General features: G+C 35.9%; 1 long non-coding RNA gene across 1 annotated transcript in view; it reads right to left on the bottom strand.

The window, feature by feature from the left end:
* Positions 1–14,733, bottom strand: part of LOC116178956 — a 37,117-nt gene extending 22,384 nt beyond the window's left edge. Inside the window, exons 1-2 of the long non-coding RNA XR_004146924.1 lie at positions 14,363–14,733; positions 14,024–14,225 (exon numbers count right to left, since the gene is read on the bottom strand). This is a non-coding gene — a long non-coding RNA (uncharacterized LOC116178956). The remainder of the gene's footprint in view (positions 1–14,023; positions 14,226–14,362) is intronic.
* Positions 14,734–14,981: the final 248 nt, after the last annotated feature.

Here is a 14,981-nt window from a genome sequence, read left to right as displayed (position 1 = left end):
CCGTTTGCACCGACAAATTTTAGTGGAGCTTAGCTTAAGCGTAGCTTAAAATCCATGGCAACGATTATTGAGACAATGGTTGCCATGGATTTTAAGTTACGCTTAAGCTAAGCTCCACCTAAATTTGTCGGTGCAAACGGGTATAAGTCATGGTTTCAGAATGTAAACGTTGGTAATCATCATGTGCCTTCAATTTAAACTAGACACTGGTGCAGATGATGTGAATCTTCTGCCACGTAAAATGTTAAGTGAAGTAGGTGTACCAGAGTTTCAATTACAAAATACAAACACAATTTTGGAGGCATTTGGTGGTAGTGTCTTAAAACCTCTAGGCACTGGTCCGCTCAAAGTTCAGTGTAACAACGTTGCATTTACTCATATCTTCATAATTGTTTCTCCGTTATTATACTTGAGTTGAGATGCCCTGGGTAAGTTTATGACAAGGATGAATTTGTTAAGAACAATCTAGAATTATTTGAAGATCCGGGTAAGTTTAGGGGTAACTGTGAAATCCAAATAAGTAATTTATTTATTTATTTATTATCCCTCTCTTATTCTGGGCCCTCAACAGGTTATTAATCCACCTAGAGGGGTTCCATTTGCTATTCGCGGCAAATTAAAGGAAACCTTGATATCCTTAAATAGAAAAATTATTTCAAATGTTGATCAACCCTCTGGTTGGGTTAATAATATCGGAATTGTTGAAAAGAAGAATGGCTCCTTAAGACTTTGTTCGGATCCCCGTGATTTAAATTTAGAAATTTACGCCGGGCATATCAAGTATCAAAAGGCGCCCATATGCCCTCATCCCAACTCTTGAAGAAATAATTGGAAACCTTAAAGGTAAAATTTTTTTTATAGTGCTCGAAGGTTTTTGACATGAAGAACTTACTGAAAAGTCTAGTGATCTTTGGTTGTTACAAATTTGTCTTCTCCCTTTTGGGCTTAATATGGCGCCAGAAGCCATTAACGAGAAAATCGATTCGATTCCTCCGAGTAACATGATCGAATTTTAAATTCGGTGATCCTAAAAGCTATTGGAGTCAAATTTAATCCTAGCAAGGTGCAATTTAAGCAACCCTCCGTTAATTATTTTGGTCATATCTTTTCGAAGGATGGAACGTTAATTGTTCCAAATGGAATAGCCGCAATTAAATGATTAAAAGATCCCACAAATGTAAAAAAACCGCAAAGTATTTTAGGAATCATAAATGATTTGCGACAGTTAGCCGATTTAACCTCTCAATTGCGAGAGTTATTAAAGAAAAGAGTTGGTTGGCAGGTTTCATACCTTCACTTATGGGCGCGAAACAAAAGTAAACGCAGATCACTAATTCTTAATGAATAAAAAATTGGAGATATCGTCTCATCGCGTTTGCAAAGAATGAGAATAAAATGACTTAAAGGGGTAGTAGTACCCAAAATCAAAAAAATTGTAGAAGAAAATCTAAGAACAAAATTTCAAACCGGAGTTTTCTACGATGAGTAGTTTTCAAATTATTAACGATGAAAGTTTGAAAAACAGAACATGTGACGTCATCCCGACATCGTAGGTGTGGCGGCACGGATCCAAGCAGTCCAAACGCGTCAGTTCTTTCATATTCTAGTTCGCTTTCCTTTGAAAAAAACAAGAAAACCTTACTGAAGGATTATCCGAACATATATCCTCATATAAATTTGAATATTTGTAATCAATTTCTATACCCAGCTGAGATTGGATACTTATGCTTTCAGTCAGCGGTATTGGTTCCATTTGATTCAGTTCTTCTGTTTGATGGTGGCATATGTTTGATGTTGAACTGGTTTCTCCACTACGAAGTTGATCGTTTACCCACAATAAGCAATCAGGCACAATTTTACTTTCTTAGATAAGTTGACTGACGTTTTGTAGCTTTATTAGGACCTTTGTTTCTTGTGAGATGTAAAGAAGGGATTGCAGTATTGTTAGCCTTCTCAAAACTTTATGCTGAGGCACAAGATCCTTTTCTTCTTGTATCTTCCACAAAAAATTATCATCTTTAAAGTGGGTACTGCAAACGACGTGACTATCTATCATTCAGCGGTTTTTTCTACTTTTCCAGACTTTATTTCGACACGGCTCCTTCTTTTCTCGGGGAAAATTTGCAATGTAACATTGGCATTATTGTTGCAGCGGAAAACACAAAGTTAAGCATTTTTGAAAATAATGCAGATCACTGACTACCAGTCTCAAATTAACATGTCAAACGTCATCGAATTCATATATTGCTATAGCGCGCCACCGACCGATTTGTCGGGATGACGTCACAACGACCGTTTTTTAAATTCGACACCTTGCCATTTAATAACGAAACGGCGTAGCGACTTGCGGTTTTCACCGTTATTCTTAGATATTTTTAATCTATCTTTAGACGAATCAAAAATAAACAATTATCACCAATGAGCTGGTTTACTGGCTGTGTGGTAAAACTCTGATGGTGTCACCCTAAAGACATCCACAGGTAGGTACACTTCGTCCAGTAGTCTCCAATATCTGTTCCCTTTCTATTGAAGAACAGTGAAATGTTTTTACTTTTGAAAGTTGCCCCTTTCAAAGCGGGGAGTAACTTTGAACTTTACATTATAAATTAATTCCTGATCAAGTACCTATAATTGAATTAATTTAAAAAAACGTTTTCACATTATTCATTCAGTAAAATAATATACAGTCCATTCAAGATTCCTACAGGAACTTTTAGGAAGATCTGAGTAAGAATCTTAAGGAAGCTTGAGAAGAACTTGGTTTGAGGAAAAATCAATCAGGTACGGAGCGCAAGCAAAGGGAGGGCGAGTTTGACATAAAATGAGCCCATTTCGAAAATAGCGTTTTTAGAAGTATCAGCCGAGTCGTTTACATTCAATTTCCAAAATCTTAGGTTACAACTACGCTAAAGTTTTATTTTCGTTTCGATATCGAACGCCCGATGCTCATCATTCCATTACGCTTTTATTGTCGGATAATTGATACCCCTGCGTGACTGCGGAAAACCATTTTGTGTATATCTTCACAATCGCGCGGCAAAGAAATATCGTAATCCTCGGGCATAAAGTGCGGGCGTATGACTCGATTTTATCATTTAATGGATGTTGTTATTAGTTAATGACTACGTGCTCAACATTAATGATCAACCCAGATCAATTTTGAAACAAAATTACAGGACAGCTACTTTACTAATGTTGTGTGCCGTAACTCTAATCTAGATTGAGCGGATAAAACGCCGGTGTTGTTATTAAAACTCGTGTACTTCAATTACGATGTATAAACATATGCCCCGTATCGAATAGCGTGGCGTTGCGGCGATTAATTTTCCTCGCGATGTCACACGTTGGAAAAAAAATTTGAAAGAAGCAGGTCAAAGTAATTTAGTTAAAGAGTAAATAAAGTAAGAGAAGGTGGTTTATGAAAGTAGTGTGAAGGGATGTGTAGACACGGTGTAAATCGATAAAGTTGCACGCCTGCTTACGGACCAAGGGGTTGTCTAAGAGCTTATAAAAACCTTTCAAATACCCATACTTTTCATCCTCCCCTTTAGATGCTTGACGCTGTGAATGTGTGTGTGACCTATCTCTTTTATGCCATGCCTGCTTTTGTACTCAAAATTGTAGTCGTGAGATGACTAGGTATTGTGTTTTTTAGAACCGCACTTCTTCTCATTCTCTTTGCTTATAAATTTATTTTCGGTAAATACGCGCGCGCCAAAATAAATCCAAAGGACACGTATCGTAGATACATGAAACAATTTAACTTTAGGTATTCATGCTTCCACTCTGTAAAGCTCATCGCTCATTCCACAAATGCACTCGAATATCATTCTAAAAATCCTTGTTGGTATTCTCGTACACTACAATTACCAGGTTTGTTTGCAACACATGAAATACCAGCAGTTACATGACGCATTCCTGTTGTATGTTGAGCAGTGTGGAAATCAAATTTACTATTAAACCATGTAAAAAATGATGTGTCTTAATCAGAGCTGGGCAGAATACTTTCAAAAAGTATTTGAATACTAAATAGTAAATACTTTACACAAATCAAAGGTATTTGAATACTAAATACTTTTACGTCCAGCACAAGCGAATACTAGATACAGATACATTATATATTTGATTTTGTGACAATGGAAACTTTCCCTAAACATTTCTAAATTGTTCTCAAATATTTGAATAACTTAAAAGTAGGTACTGCCTTTTTTTGAGGCCGGGAAAAAAATTGTCTGAGATCAACCGGGAAAAAACTTATAGAATTTGGCCCGTAGAATCCATAATTTCAAACAGTTTGAAGATTGGGCTACTAGATCAAAAGTTACAGCCCTTTGAATTTTCTTTCAAAATTGGTTTCTAGTCCATAACTTTTTATTGAGAAGTCTGATCGAAAAAGTACGAATTGTTTTAGATTCTACGCACCCAAATGATTAAGAAAAAGTGTTTTCCCGAGAAATTTTGGTGCAGTCGATTTTTGGTAAAAAAAGGAAGGTTATACACTGCCTTTTTTTGAGCCCCGAAAAAAAAATTGTCTCAGATCGACCCGGAAAAAAAATTTTCTTATAGAATGTGGCCTGTAGAATCCATAATTTCAAACAGTTCCAAGATTGGGCTACTGGTTCAAAAGTTACAGCCCTTTGAATTTTCTTTCGAAATTGGTTTCTAGTCTATAACTTTTTATTGAGAAGTCTGATCGAAAAAGTACGAATTTCTCGGAACGCTGTCTTTTCTGGCGTATCCTTGTATTAAGTTACAAGCAAACCACCATTTTATTAATACAATTGTTTGGGGTTAACGGGTTTGACCATGGACACACTTGATTAGATTATCACAAGTATAGGATAAAATTTAACAACGTAAAAATGCTCATTTTTATGTTTGTGGCGTACTTAACCCCGAAGTTCTATGCTAACACTACAATTACATGGACATAAAATCAACCTGGAATCGTTTAAAAATGGCCACCGAAACCGGATCCCGCTTAAATTTAAAATCGAAACGTAGCACGTGATAGTACACCTAAGTACGGTAGGAAAGAAACGCAAAATGAAACATTATGATACGTAATTTGAATAAATCTATAATCTCAAATGAGAAATAACGAAAATTTTCTCAATGTGTAAGCTAATTTCTTGCAATTGATTGATAATAAAGCATGACACATATAATGGCATACAGAATCATGGTATAGAACAACATGTGACCCACCTTTGATGCTATAAAACCCTTGTGTTAGAGCATGGAAAATTACATGACCTTGTAGGGAAAATTACATGACCTTGGAGGGAAAATTCAACGTTTAAAATAAATTCTAAACCAAAGAGTTTTGGTTAGCATGGTCTCCCCCCGGAGACAGGTAACAATAGGGCCTCGTGCCGAATTTCCCAGCAACTAATGTGGTTACAGCTATTTACCACCCATGTCGCTTTATTTGAAGCGAAAATGTTAGTTTACAACAACGCTGTAATTAAAACTGAAACAAAAATTGAGTAAACATTTACACCGAAAATGAAAACATTTTCAAACAATGAAAGCTAAAGGAATTTTCCATATACGCGATGCATTGAAAAATTATAAGAAAAGCGTTCCTGTTCGAGATAGCTTTTCCCATCGCGAGGTTACCAGCTTTCAAAAATGTGTGCGTTGTCGTAGGTTGTACGAGATACAGGGTTGAACTTCTCATATTCCTTACCGAATGAATGGTTTAATGCGTCACTAAGGGTGATTTTGCGACTACGAATAATTCCTTCTTAAGGTTCACAGCAGTAAACGTTTACACAGCAGTTTTCACAATGGTTCTTTGTGAAAACTAAATATATTAGCGTGTCTACTTAAATTCTTCCTGACGAAATAGAGCAGTTTCTTATTGCTTTTCTGAGTTTGACTGAAAGCACTGTTTTCGTTTTAAACTCTCAGGATTTTTCTTTAATTTTCCTTCTTAAGGTTCACAGCAGTAAACGTTTACACAGCAGTTTTCACAATGGTTCTTTGTGAAAACTAAATATATTAGCGTGTCTACTTAAATTCTTCCTGACGAAATAGAGCAGTTTCTTATTGCTTTTCTGAGTTTGACTGAAAGCACTGTTTTCGTTTTAAACTCTCAGGATTTTTCTTTAATTTTCTATACGCAAGATTTCTGTTTTAGTCTCTCACAAAGACTATAGCAATATGCCGGACATGTATGCGTGTTACATACGTAGGGTTTTAGTCTACAATAAACGCTTTTTATACGGAACTGTGTTGCTAGAGAGTGGTGGAATTACGAATGTATTCGAGTATAACGTCAATATGATTTTATTTTATTTCTCTTATTTTTTAAATTATATTGCAATAAGAAACACGTGCATAATTGGTGTTTAAAGCACTTGCTATGCGTCGTGCCATTAAACTCGTGCCCGTGCTTTAAATACTTGTCTCTTAATATACTATATTATGTACAGGGTGTCCCATTAATAATGGTCACAGGCCACATCTATGGAACCGTTAATTGCACAAAAAAATACAAAAGGAACCAAGAGAAATCGCTGGAAAATATTTTCGAGTTTCTAGCTTCGCTGCTAGAGAGTACGATTCATGGTTAAGTAGAAAAATGACTTTTTTCCTAAAATATACCCAACAAACATGCATAAAAAAAATGCATAGCAATCCTGTATCAATTTTGCATCATTTTGAAATAACAGTTTTATTTTCTCATGTATGTACAGGGTGTCCCGCTGGTACTTGAGAAAATAAAACTGTTATAATGTAACACAAAAATTGTCATTATAACAAGATGTGTCCAATTGAAGTAAGTCAATAGGTGAAGTAATTGACTCCAAATTTGTAAATTTCGAAGCACTAACACTACCTTCTACTGTATAAAGGCACAAGACATTAAAAATCAGAAATAGGAGACCAACTGGACCCCAAAAATCTAAATTGATGGTTTGTACAGTAGTAGAATGAATTTTTCTCGCTAAAAGGAAGAATGTATTGGACAATCGATATATCGACTTGAATCGGTAACGTGAAATTGGTTTACCTATCCGCTTTCAGTAATGGCTTGCTTGATAAAGGCACAAAGCTAGTAACTCTCGGCAATAAATAGCACCAAATGAGCACAAAATTATTTGTTACCAGTGCAACAAATAAGATCAATATATAGCAGCGTGATATTTGCTCTTAATGAAAGAAGAAAATTTGTAATAATTAGGAATACTCGTCAAAAGATATGGCATTATAAAAAAATCAGAGCAGCTTGAGGTTGGCTGCAGCATTTTCCTATTGTGATTTCCCGCTAAATAAATAGCACAAAATTATTTGCTATAATTCATTTGAAAATTTTACCTGATACGGTTTGGTAGCACAACATTTTTTATTTGCAGCGATCAATTGCACAAAATTAGCATCAGAATCATGACTAGGTATCGTATTTTCTTTGTTAACTTGAGGCACCTCCTTTCATTCATCTTCCAGCCCGAATTTGAAATAGGTTGGTAGGATAAATACTCATTATATTCATATAAGGCAGATGATAGTGTGCATACCAAAAAAGGGAAGAATTGTACATTTTTCATAATAAATGATGCGGGGTTTGCGTTTCCACTATAAAGTTACCACTGCGGAGAATAGTCAAATCCGTTCAAAGAACTTGAGCTTTTCTTGCATTATCCATTATTGGTGCTTTTTATATCACGCAGTAGTTCATTAGTAGAATCAGATGGCGCACTGAAACCTACATGCTCAGTTTTGAATTATCGGAGGTGTTCCGAATCCGAGCGCTATTTACGGTAAATCTTAGTGGTTTTAGATTGAGCTGATTGAGAAGTTATTTCCAAATGGAACTTCGTTATTAATTTAAAACTAAAATCTAGTCTGCGCCAGTTGGCACACAGCCGCCAGCAAGGCATTCCGGCATTATGCAAAGCACCTGACGGCGTAAAGGATTAGTTTTATTAAAATTGCAAGATGCACTCGAACTTTTCTAATAAACTAAGCGATTTTTGCAGTTATCACACGCTACCGGCAATAAATTGAGGAATTAATTTCCCTCCGATAAATAATATAATTCCCCCCGAACGATTTTATATTCATTCCTCGCATACTTCGCCTTCTAAGTAGCATACATATGTGCGCGAAATAAACATTGAAAATATGTACATAGCAAAATTTTGCTAGTTCAAAGCACGTCACGAGTATAAATAAACATCCGCGCTGAATAAAATATCATTAACGAGGGAAATGGCCATAAAAACTTCCTTATGTGAAAGCTTCACCATCCGTATTACTCCTCTTAATTGACCCCTTTATTAATAATTCATAAGGGCTGAAATGAGTTAAACGCTAAAAACGAAAATCTCACCGATAAAAAAAACAGGGACAGCGCTGCCACGAAAAACTATGTAAGAGATTTTCTTGTCTGGAAAATCGTTTAAAAAGCTCGCCCAACTTTATAAATTAAAAATAGTTTAAAAGTAAACTTTTCATTTTGTCATTAATTTTTTATGGCTTTGTTTTAATATATTACTTCGAGAACTTTTTCAATATTTGCCTTTAATTTATCAAATCTATATCCATTTTCGGAGCTTTCCACTATAATACATTTTTTATACGAAAATCTCCAATGTCCGAATGCGGGATTACCGAAACTTCTTTATTTGTAAAACCAAAACGAACCTTTTTCTTATATCGTCAATAATCTTTCTCAAAGATTTATGTTTATACGAAATTATTGATTATTATATAGGGACGGCCTTCCTTCTAATAATCCAAATTAATACCTTGGTGGTGGTGCCGCCTTGCAATTTCGAAATTGAAAGGCGAAGGAAAAGTTTGCGCATAAAATGTAATAACAATAATTTCTTAGACTTTAAAATCGTAAATAACACTTAAACTCTAAAACAGGAATTTAATTTAGAACCTCAAGACAAAATTAATCAAATTTGGAAATCCTCGTTCCTGGTCTTATAATCTACGGGGGGGGGGGTTGAGTTAAAGTTTGTGTGTCATTTTGCGTAATTAAGTTATTAATTTATAGTATGGGAGGTTACTTTTTAATTTAAACGGATTGTCTTCGAGCTTTAAAGTTCGTAATACTTTGCGACCTTCGCGAAAAGAGTGCAGTTCTCTTCGACCGCAAAAATCGATACTTTGTTAATGTTATACCTACTATACATGTATACAAACGGACTTCGCGCATCAGAATATTTATATCTTTTAGGGGGTTTGTTGCGCTTTGAAAGATGTTTCTCCCTTTATCCCTTCATGCTTTGTATTATACAAGCTGTAAAATGTAATTCTACAGTCAAAATGATCGGTTTTTATTAAGGGGATAAAGTTACAGTATTAGGCAGTTTTGTGTTGGCGAGGCGAAAGAATTTTTTTAATGTTACGAGTAGCTTGAAAAGGCAATTTTTGAAATCAACAAAGGCGACACCAAAAAAACAATGGCAAACTGTAAATGCCATCTTAGGTCAAAAAAATGAAAAAAAAAGAGCAATAAATGAAACTCCAAACATATTGATATATGGCAGACTAGAGATTGTAGAAGAATGTATACAGAGTGGCCCAACGAGAAGTATACAGAGGGCTTTTGGGGTATTAAATTTAGAAATTTCGAAAAATCCTCAAACATGTCAATTTTGTATTCGAGGGGGACAACTTTTGGAATACAAATCACGAACCCAAGTCTTCACCCCTCTACGTAGGGAGCTTAACCCCTAAAATTTTAAATGGGATCCTATGGCAAATGGCACATTATTTGAAAGTCAATTTAATCGTGATTACTAATCTGTTTTGCTTTTTAAATTCTATTGATTCGTTTCGGAGATATTCGCATTTGAAATGGTCCCGGACTATTATATTTGATTTCTAAAATTAACTTTAATTTGGTATACTCTCTAAAAAATCAACTCAGGAATAGGAAATCTTATTTAGTTACAACGTTTTTGAAACAAACTTATAAAATTAGGTATGTAGTTAATAGTTATTTACCTACATAAAAGTCCGGAAAATGACAAATTACTGGCGAGGAAATATTGAAGTGCAAGGAGTACTTTAATTCCCGAGTCAGGTAATGACATTTTACTGACGAGTTTTGTATTAAATTTTAGCCGAAATCGTATTTTAATATAAAATTTCAATTTTTATACGGAACTTTTGATTAATGTCAATCTGTCAGTAATGACGGGAGTCATTATAGACGTTTGGAAATGTCAAAAATGCGGCCGGTATACTGACGGTGCGGCTGGTAAAGTGACAGATGCGGCTAGTAAAGTGACAAGTAGCAGGAAATGTAGTCTGCTCTGCCTCTGTCATGGAACCTAACATTTCCTGACAGAAAGTAGGCATGAAAATAAAGGTTTTAGGACGATTTTGGGTAAAACATTTTTAGAACCTTACTGCAATGGCATCATATTATTGTATACGTTGAATCACGTGATTGTATTGCTCTTGTCAATATAATTTCGCACTATAACAATGTAGAATGTGTTAATGTGCATATTAACTAGGTAATCTACAGATTCCTACTAATTTAAAGGAAATTTCACAGTTTAACGGATCAGAACGGTTAATCTGACTCGTCAATGTGTACAGTAACGTTTTTCCAACGTTAGCGGTCACATATATATGAATAAAAATCGTATTTTAAACGTAGGTATATAATTAGTCTACAGAAAAACGTATAGCATACTACCAATACCGAATGTATCCTATCAAAGTGTGTTCGCTATGCTGCCATGGAAATGTCACTTGATCACCATCTTTGTAAATAAAATTACTTAAAAAAGATAATACACCGCCCATTCAATGGCTTGTTGCAAAAGCAGAAGAAAAGTTGGTAGGCCCAAGATCCAAATCCCCTAAAGCCTATTAAAAGAATATGAAAAGTTGTTTTCGTGGACGAATAGGAAGGATCTTACGAACAAAGTCTTAAATACGCATTCGCTAACATTACTTAGCGACCTTTGAAGCACTTGTGTTTTAAAGGCCAGATTTCGTCAAACCTCACTTTACAGCCACAACACAGTTGACCGCCACATCTACATCCACATCGGCTCACAAAAAATAACTTATGTTACCACCATTCATCTATATTTTAATATTTTAACTTTGACGCTAGGGCCAGATGATGACAATAAATGTCGAAATCGATCGCCAAAAAAGAAAAAATTTATTATAATAGGTAATCCACTATAAATCCTTCAACCTTCATTAGAGACCTATTAATGCATCAAGCGTATAAGTGCATATTGGGGGTCTGATTCTTTCTAATGCCGATTTCCAGTGGGTATTCCACTCTTCCCTTAATATTTCCTCTTTGAAAGAAGTCAAAAAGTGGTATTTTGTAATTATATGAGTGTTTTCCCGCCCTACTTCGATAGCTTCTTTGGCCACACGATCCACCTTCTCGTTCGGCTCAATTTGGATATGACCTTTAACCCAATACAGTTGAAACTCTAGTCCCTCTACCTTCCAGTTCATTAATTCTTAAAAGAATTTTAAGAATGAAGGGATCTGGTTTAACGGTTCGTGTGCTTGACTGAATTGCTTGAAGTACACTTTTGCTGTCTGACATAATAGTGACCTACGCACCACTCCCTTTAGACTGTTTGAACTGTCACAACTTTCCAAGCTCTTTAATATTGCTCACGCCGTCAAATGTCAAAATAAAGGACTTCGAAAGACCTTTCAAACAAGCTATTACTCGATACCACTTGTCTTTTAAAATGTTTAAGGGAATGGCCCTGTGGGCAGAGGGTGGTCGTCCTTGAAACATCTTTTGCCGTGTCTCTGCGTTGTTTCCTTTAATCAGTGGTTTTCTATAAATCCGTAGTGGGAAGTTTTCAAATGAACACCCGGTATTATTATGGGTTTATATATATCACTATAACTTTCGTAATTATCCAAACTTTAAGGGTTGGTGTACCTCATAAATATATCGTTCAAGTTCGTGGCCAATTCAGCCATATTGGAACAAAATGGCGGACACGATCGGCCGAGCCGAAAGGGATTTTTCAACTAGCGCCGCAAATATAGGTGCATTGGCGCTACTGTTACTTAGATGGGTACTTAAATATCTTATTGTTATTGTCAGCCATTATGGAAAAGCAATGAACTTAACGATTTACTCAATTCAATACGAGGAGATAATGTGAAAACGCTCACCTGATCCAGAAGTAGGGTTGGGGTCCTGTGCTAACTCCGGATATGGGATAAAATCCTCGACCTCTTCCATCAAATACAAGATACACATACACACACACGTACGCTCGACTGATCCGTACGGCGCGGAGTACCGATTGCGACTGTAGGTACATTCATTCCATGTTGTGTAACTATTATTTTCTCCATTACGTAGCATTATGATTGTGCACGATTTTATTATTTATCGCAGAACCACTGTAACATCTAAGCGGCATAATTGAGGTCTAACTAACGCCATCTTCCGGATTCCTTTGGTGTCAGAGCGCACAAGTCCGAAGTGATGAAACATTTTTTCGCGTTTTTTCGGAGGAGATTCTTTTTCAACACGGCGATAAAGCGGAAGTGTCGCTAATTTTCAGGGTTTAATTGCGCAAACTATTTAATAGTCTCTTTAATATTTGACCTTTTTCGCTGTGCTCAGGAAGCACTTACGGTTAAACTGTAAATTAATCATCTTTATTCGTTATTATTTGGGTTCTACACCTTCTCGTTCAATGGGAGAGGGTTACTTCGGATACTCCCGCTGAACAATACCAGCCCAGCTCGAGGGTGTAAAAGACTACCAGAGTGTTCCAGTGTGAAATTACCAACTTGTTTAGGCGCATAAGAGAATCTTGTTATGCCATTCGTGATTGCACCGTCCAGATGGACACTTGGGAGACTAATTAAGAATCCGAACAACTAGATTAAACCGATTCATTTAATCAGTCAGGGGATACCTTCCTTTTCTTCTCTTTATTGTAAAGCGTATCGTTAACTACCTCTTAAACGGATACATCTTTTTGAATCGTAATTGTAACTTGTAACTGGTAACGAAGTATGTTTTTGAGAACATTTTTGTTATAAATATAGTGAAATAATTATTAATCGATCACTCTCGAATGGGGAGTTCGTTGGAGTGTCTGGTAAATTGGGGAATTTGTGATTTATGGTGACTACCGGGATATTGTGTATTATTTTGGGGGAAATTTTTGATTTGAGTTTATTTACACGAGTTTGAACTTTGTTATTACGGGAAGATAAATCCACATTTTCTTAGCCAACTTCCCGCGTATCTTCTCATTTTCATACGGCGACCAGAACGGCCTACTGCGCTTTTATTTTCTAACCCTGCGCTAGTCGGCCGATTATGCGGCTGACATGAGGTAAAAGCAGCCCCATCTCAGCCTACTGTTATAGTTGGTCTAATTGTAAAATCTTTAAATATTATTTTTGTCGATTAACCAGTTGTGGTGTATTTGGCGAAGTTTCAATCGTTAATTCCTAAGCTCTAATTGTCAAAGATACATCCAACTTTAAAGTTTAGTTGCAGTTTTAATTGCCACCTGTCTAGCTATATCAATATTCAGGGAATGCAGTCGTGTGCACCAAATCAACACATTATCTAAGTGAACCCTGGAAGCGCTATGAGTAAAGATCATGAAAATTGGACCAAGGAGCCGCTTATTTACTTTCATTAGTCACTTAACAAAGTTTTAATTAGTGGTTAATTTCCCCTTCAAGGATTGATACTAAAGCGAACTTCCGGACTAGAATTCTTGTTTCTTTATAATCGTGGGTATCGAGACAAGATGAACAAAAGTCCGAGATGCCAGCTTTTATGGAGGGTTTATACAATTATTATCACTACTTGACTATTGTTAGGTCATTAAGAAATAGCCAATAGAAACAAAGGTATGATATCCTCGGTTGGAGATTCTTTTGGCTACTTCTTATTGATCTAATGATGCCCAAAATTAATTTCTTGCTTTTTGTCACAAGAAAAGTGCACATGACAGAAGATTAGCTTACATTCTAAATTATAATACTGTTAGGATATAATTTAAATGATTCTTACCTAAAGAAATTACCGCACTCGTGTTCATAGTAAAACTACTTTTGCACCGATGTTAAATGGCCCACATTTCAGCGAGAAAAGAAAGGAACACGCCAAAGCCACGCGATTATCAGGTACAAGTTTTTGTACCACCAAAGATACGTTTTGTTGTTTCTCAAACCAAATTGGATTTAATTTCATACGACGGAATGTTGTAAGAATCCTAAAAAACGATCTTTCACTACTAAACCATATTATCACATAGAGCAGATGAATGCTAAAAATGTTAGGTGACCGATATAACGGTTAGTTTACAAGGGTTAAAGACTCTCGTTAGTACTACATAAATTTGGTACTTACAGTACTAGTTTTTATATAGGCTTAATGCCACAATGGCCTTTCCTTGAAAAAAGCTCCCTTCAAGAAAAATTGAAAACTGGATCTTTCTTGGGATGGTACCTATTCTTGTACAAAATTGCCTCTCGTAGTTCGGAAATTTTCAGAATAACGAAGCTTGTATTTACCCCGACAGAGACCGTTTATGTCACCATTTCTTCACAATGAGGTCACCGAACGTTCGGTGAATTTGCCTTTCTAGACTAACTTATACGTTTGCACTTTACAATTAACTTTCCTCCTGTAACAACTGAATTAAATTAATCGTATTGATAACAGTGTTTACGCCGTGTACTAAAGCGAATGGATTTTATCGAAATTTCGTTAACACTAAAACTCTCTGTTCACACAATTACACAAATATATACGAGTTTAACTAGCACCTACTACAATTCAGACCCACAGACAACAATTGGCACGGCCCATTTTATATCCTCCGCTTTGTTTGCGACGATCCCTATTAAAATCGATCGTAAAAATTGCAGGAAGAACTCGGATGCATTGCGATAGCGCCCTTTTCTCTCTAATTTTTTATAATATGTAGGTGTCCAAGTAAAATAGACCACAGCAAGGCAAATGTCGC

The sequence above is a fragment of the Photinus pyralis genome, unplaced genomic scaffold, assembly GCF_008802855.1.
Source record: "Photinus pyralis isolate 1611_PpyrPB1 unplaced genomic scaffold, Ppyr1.3 Ppyr1.4_LG8, whole genome shotgun sequence".
Taxonomy (NCBI): domain Eukaryota; kingdom Metazoa; phylum Arthropoda; class Insecta; order Coleoptera; family Lampyridae; genus Photinus; species Photinus pyralis.
Note: the sequence above shows the minus strand (reverse complement) of the source record. Positions and strands in the feature narration are given on the sequence as shown.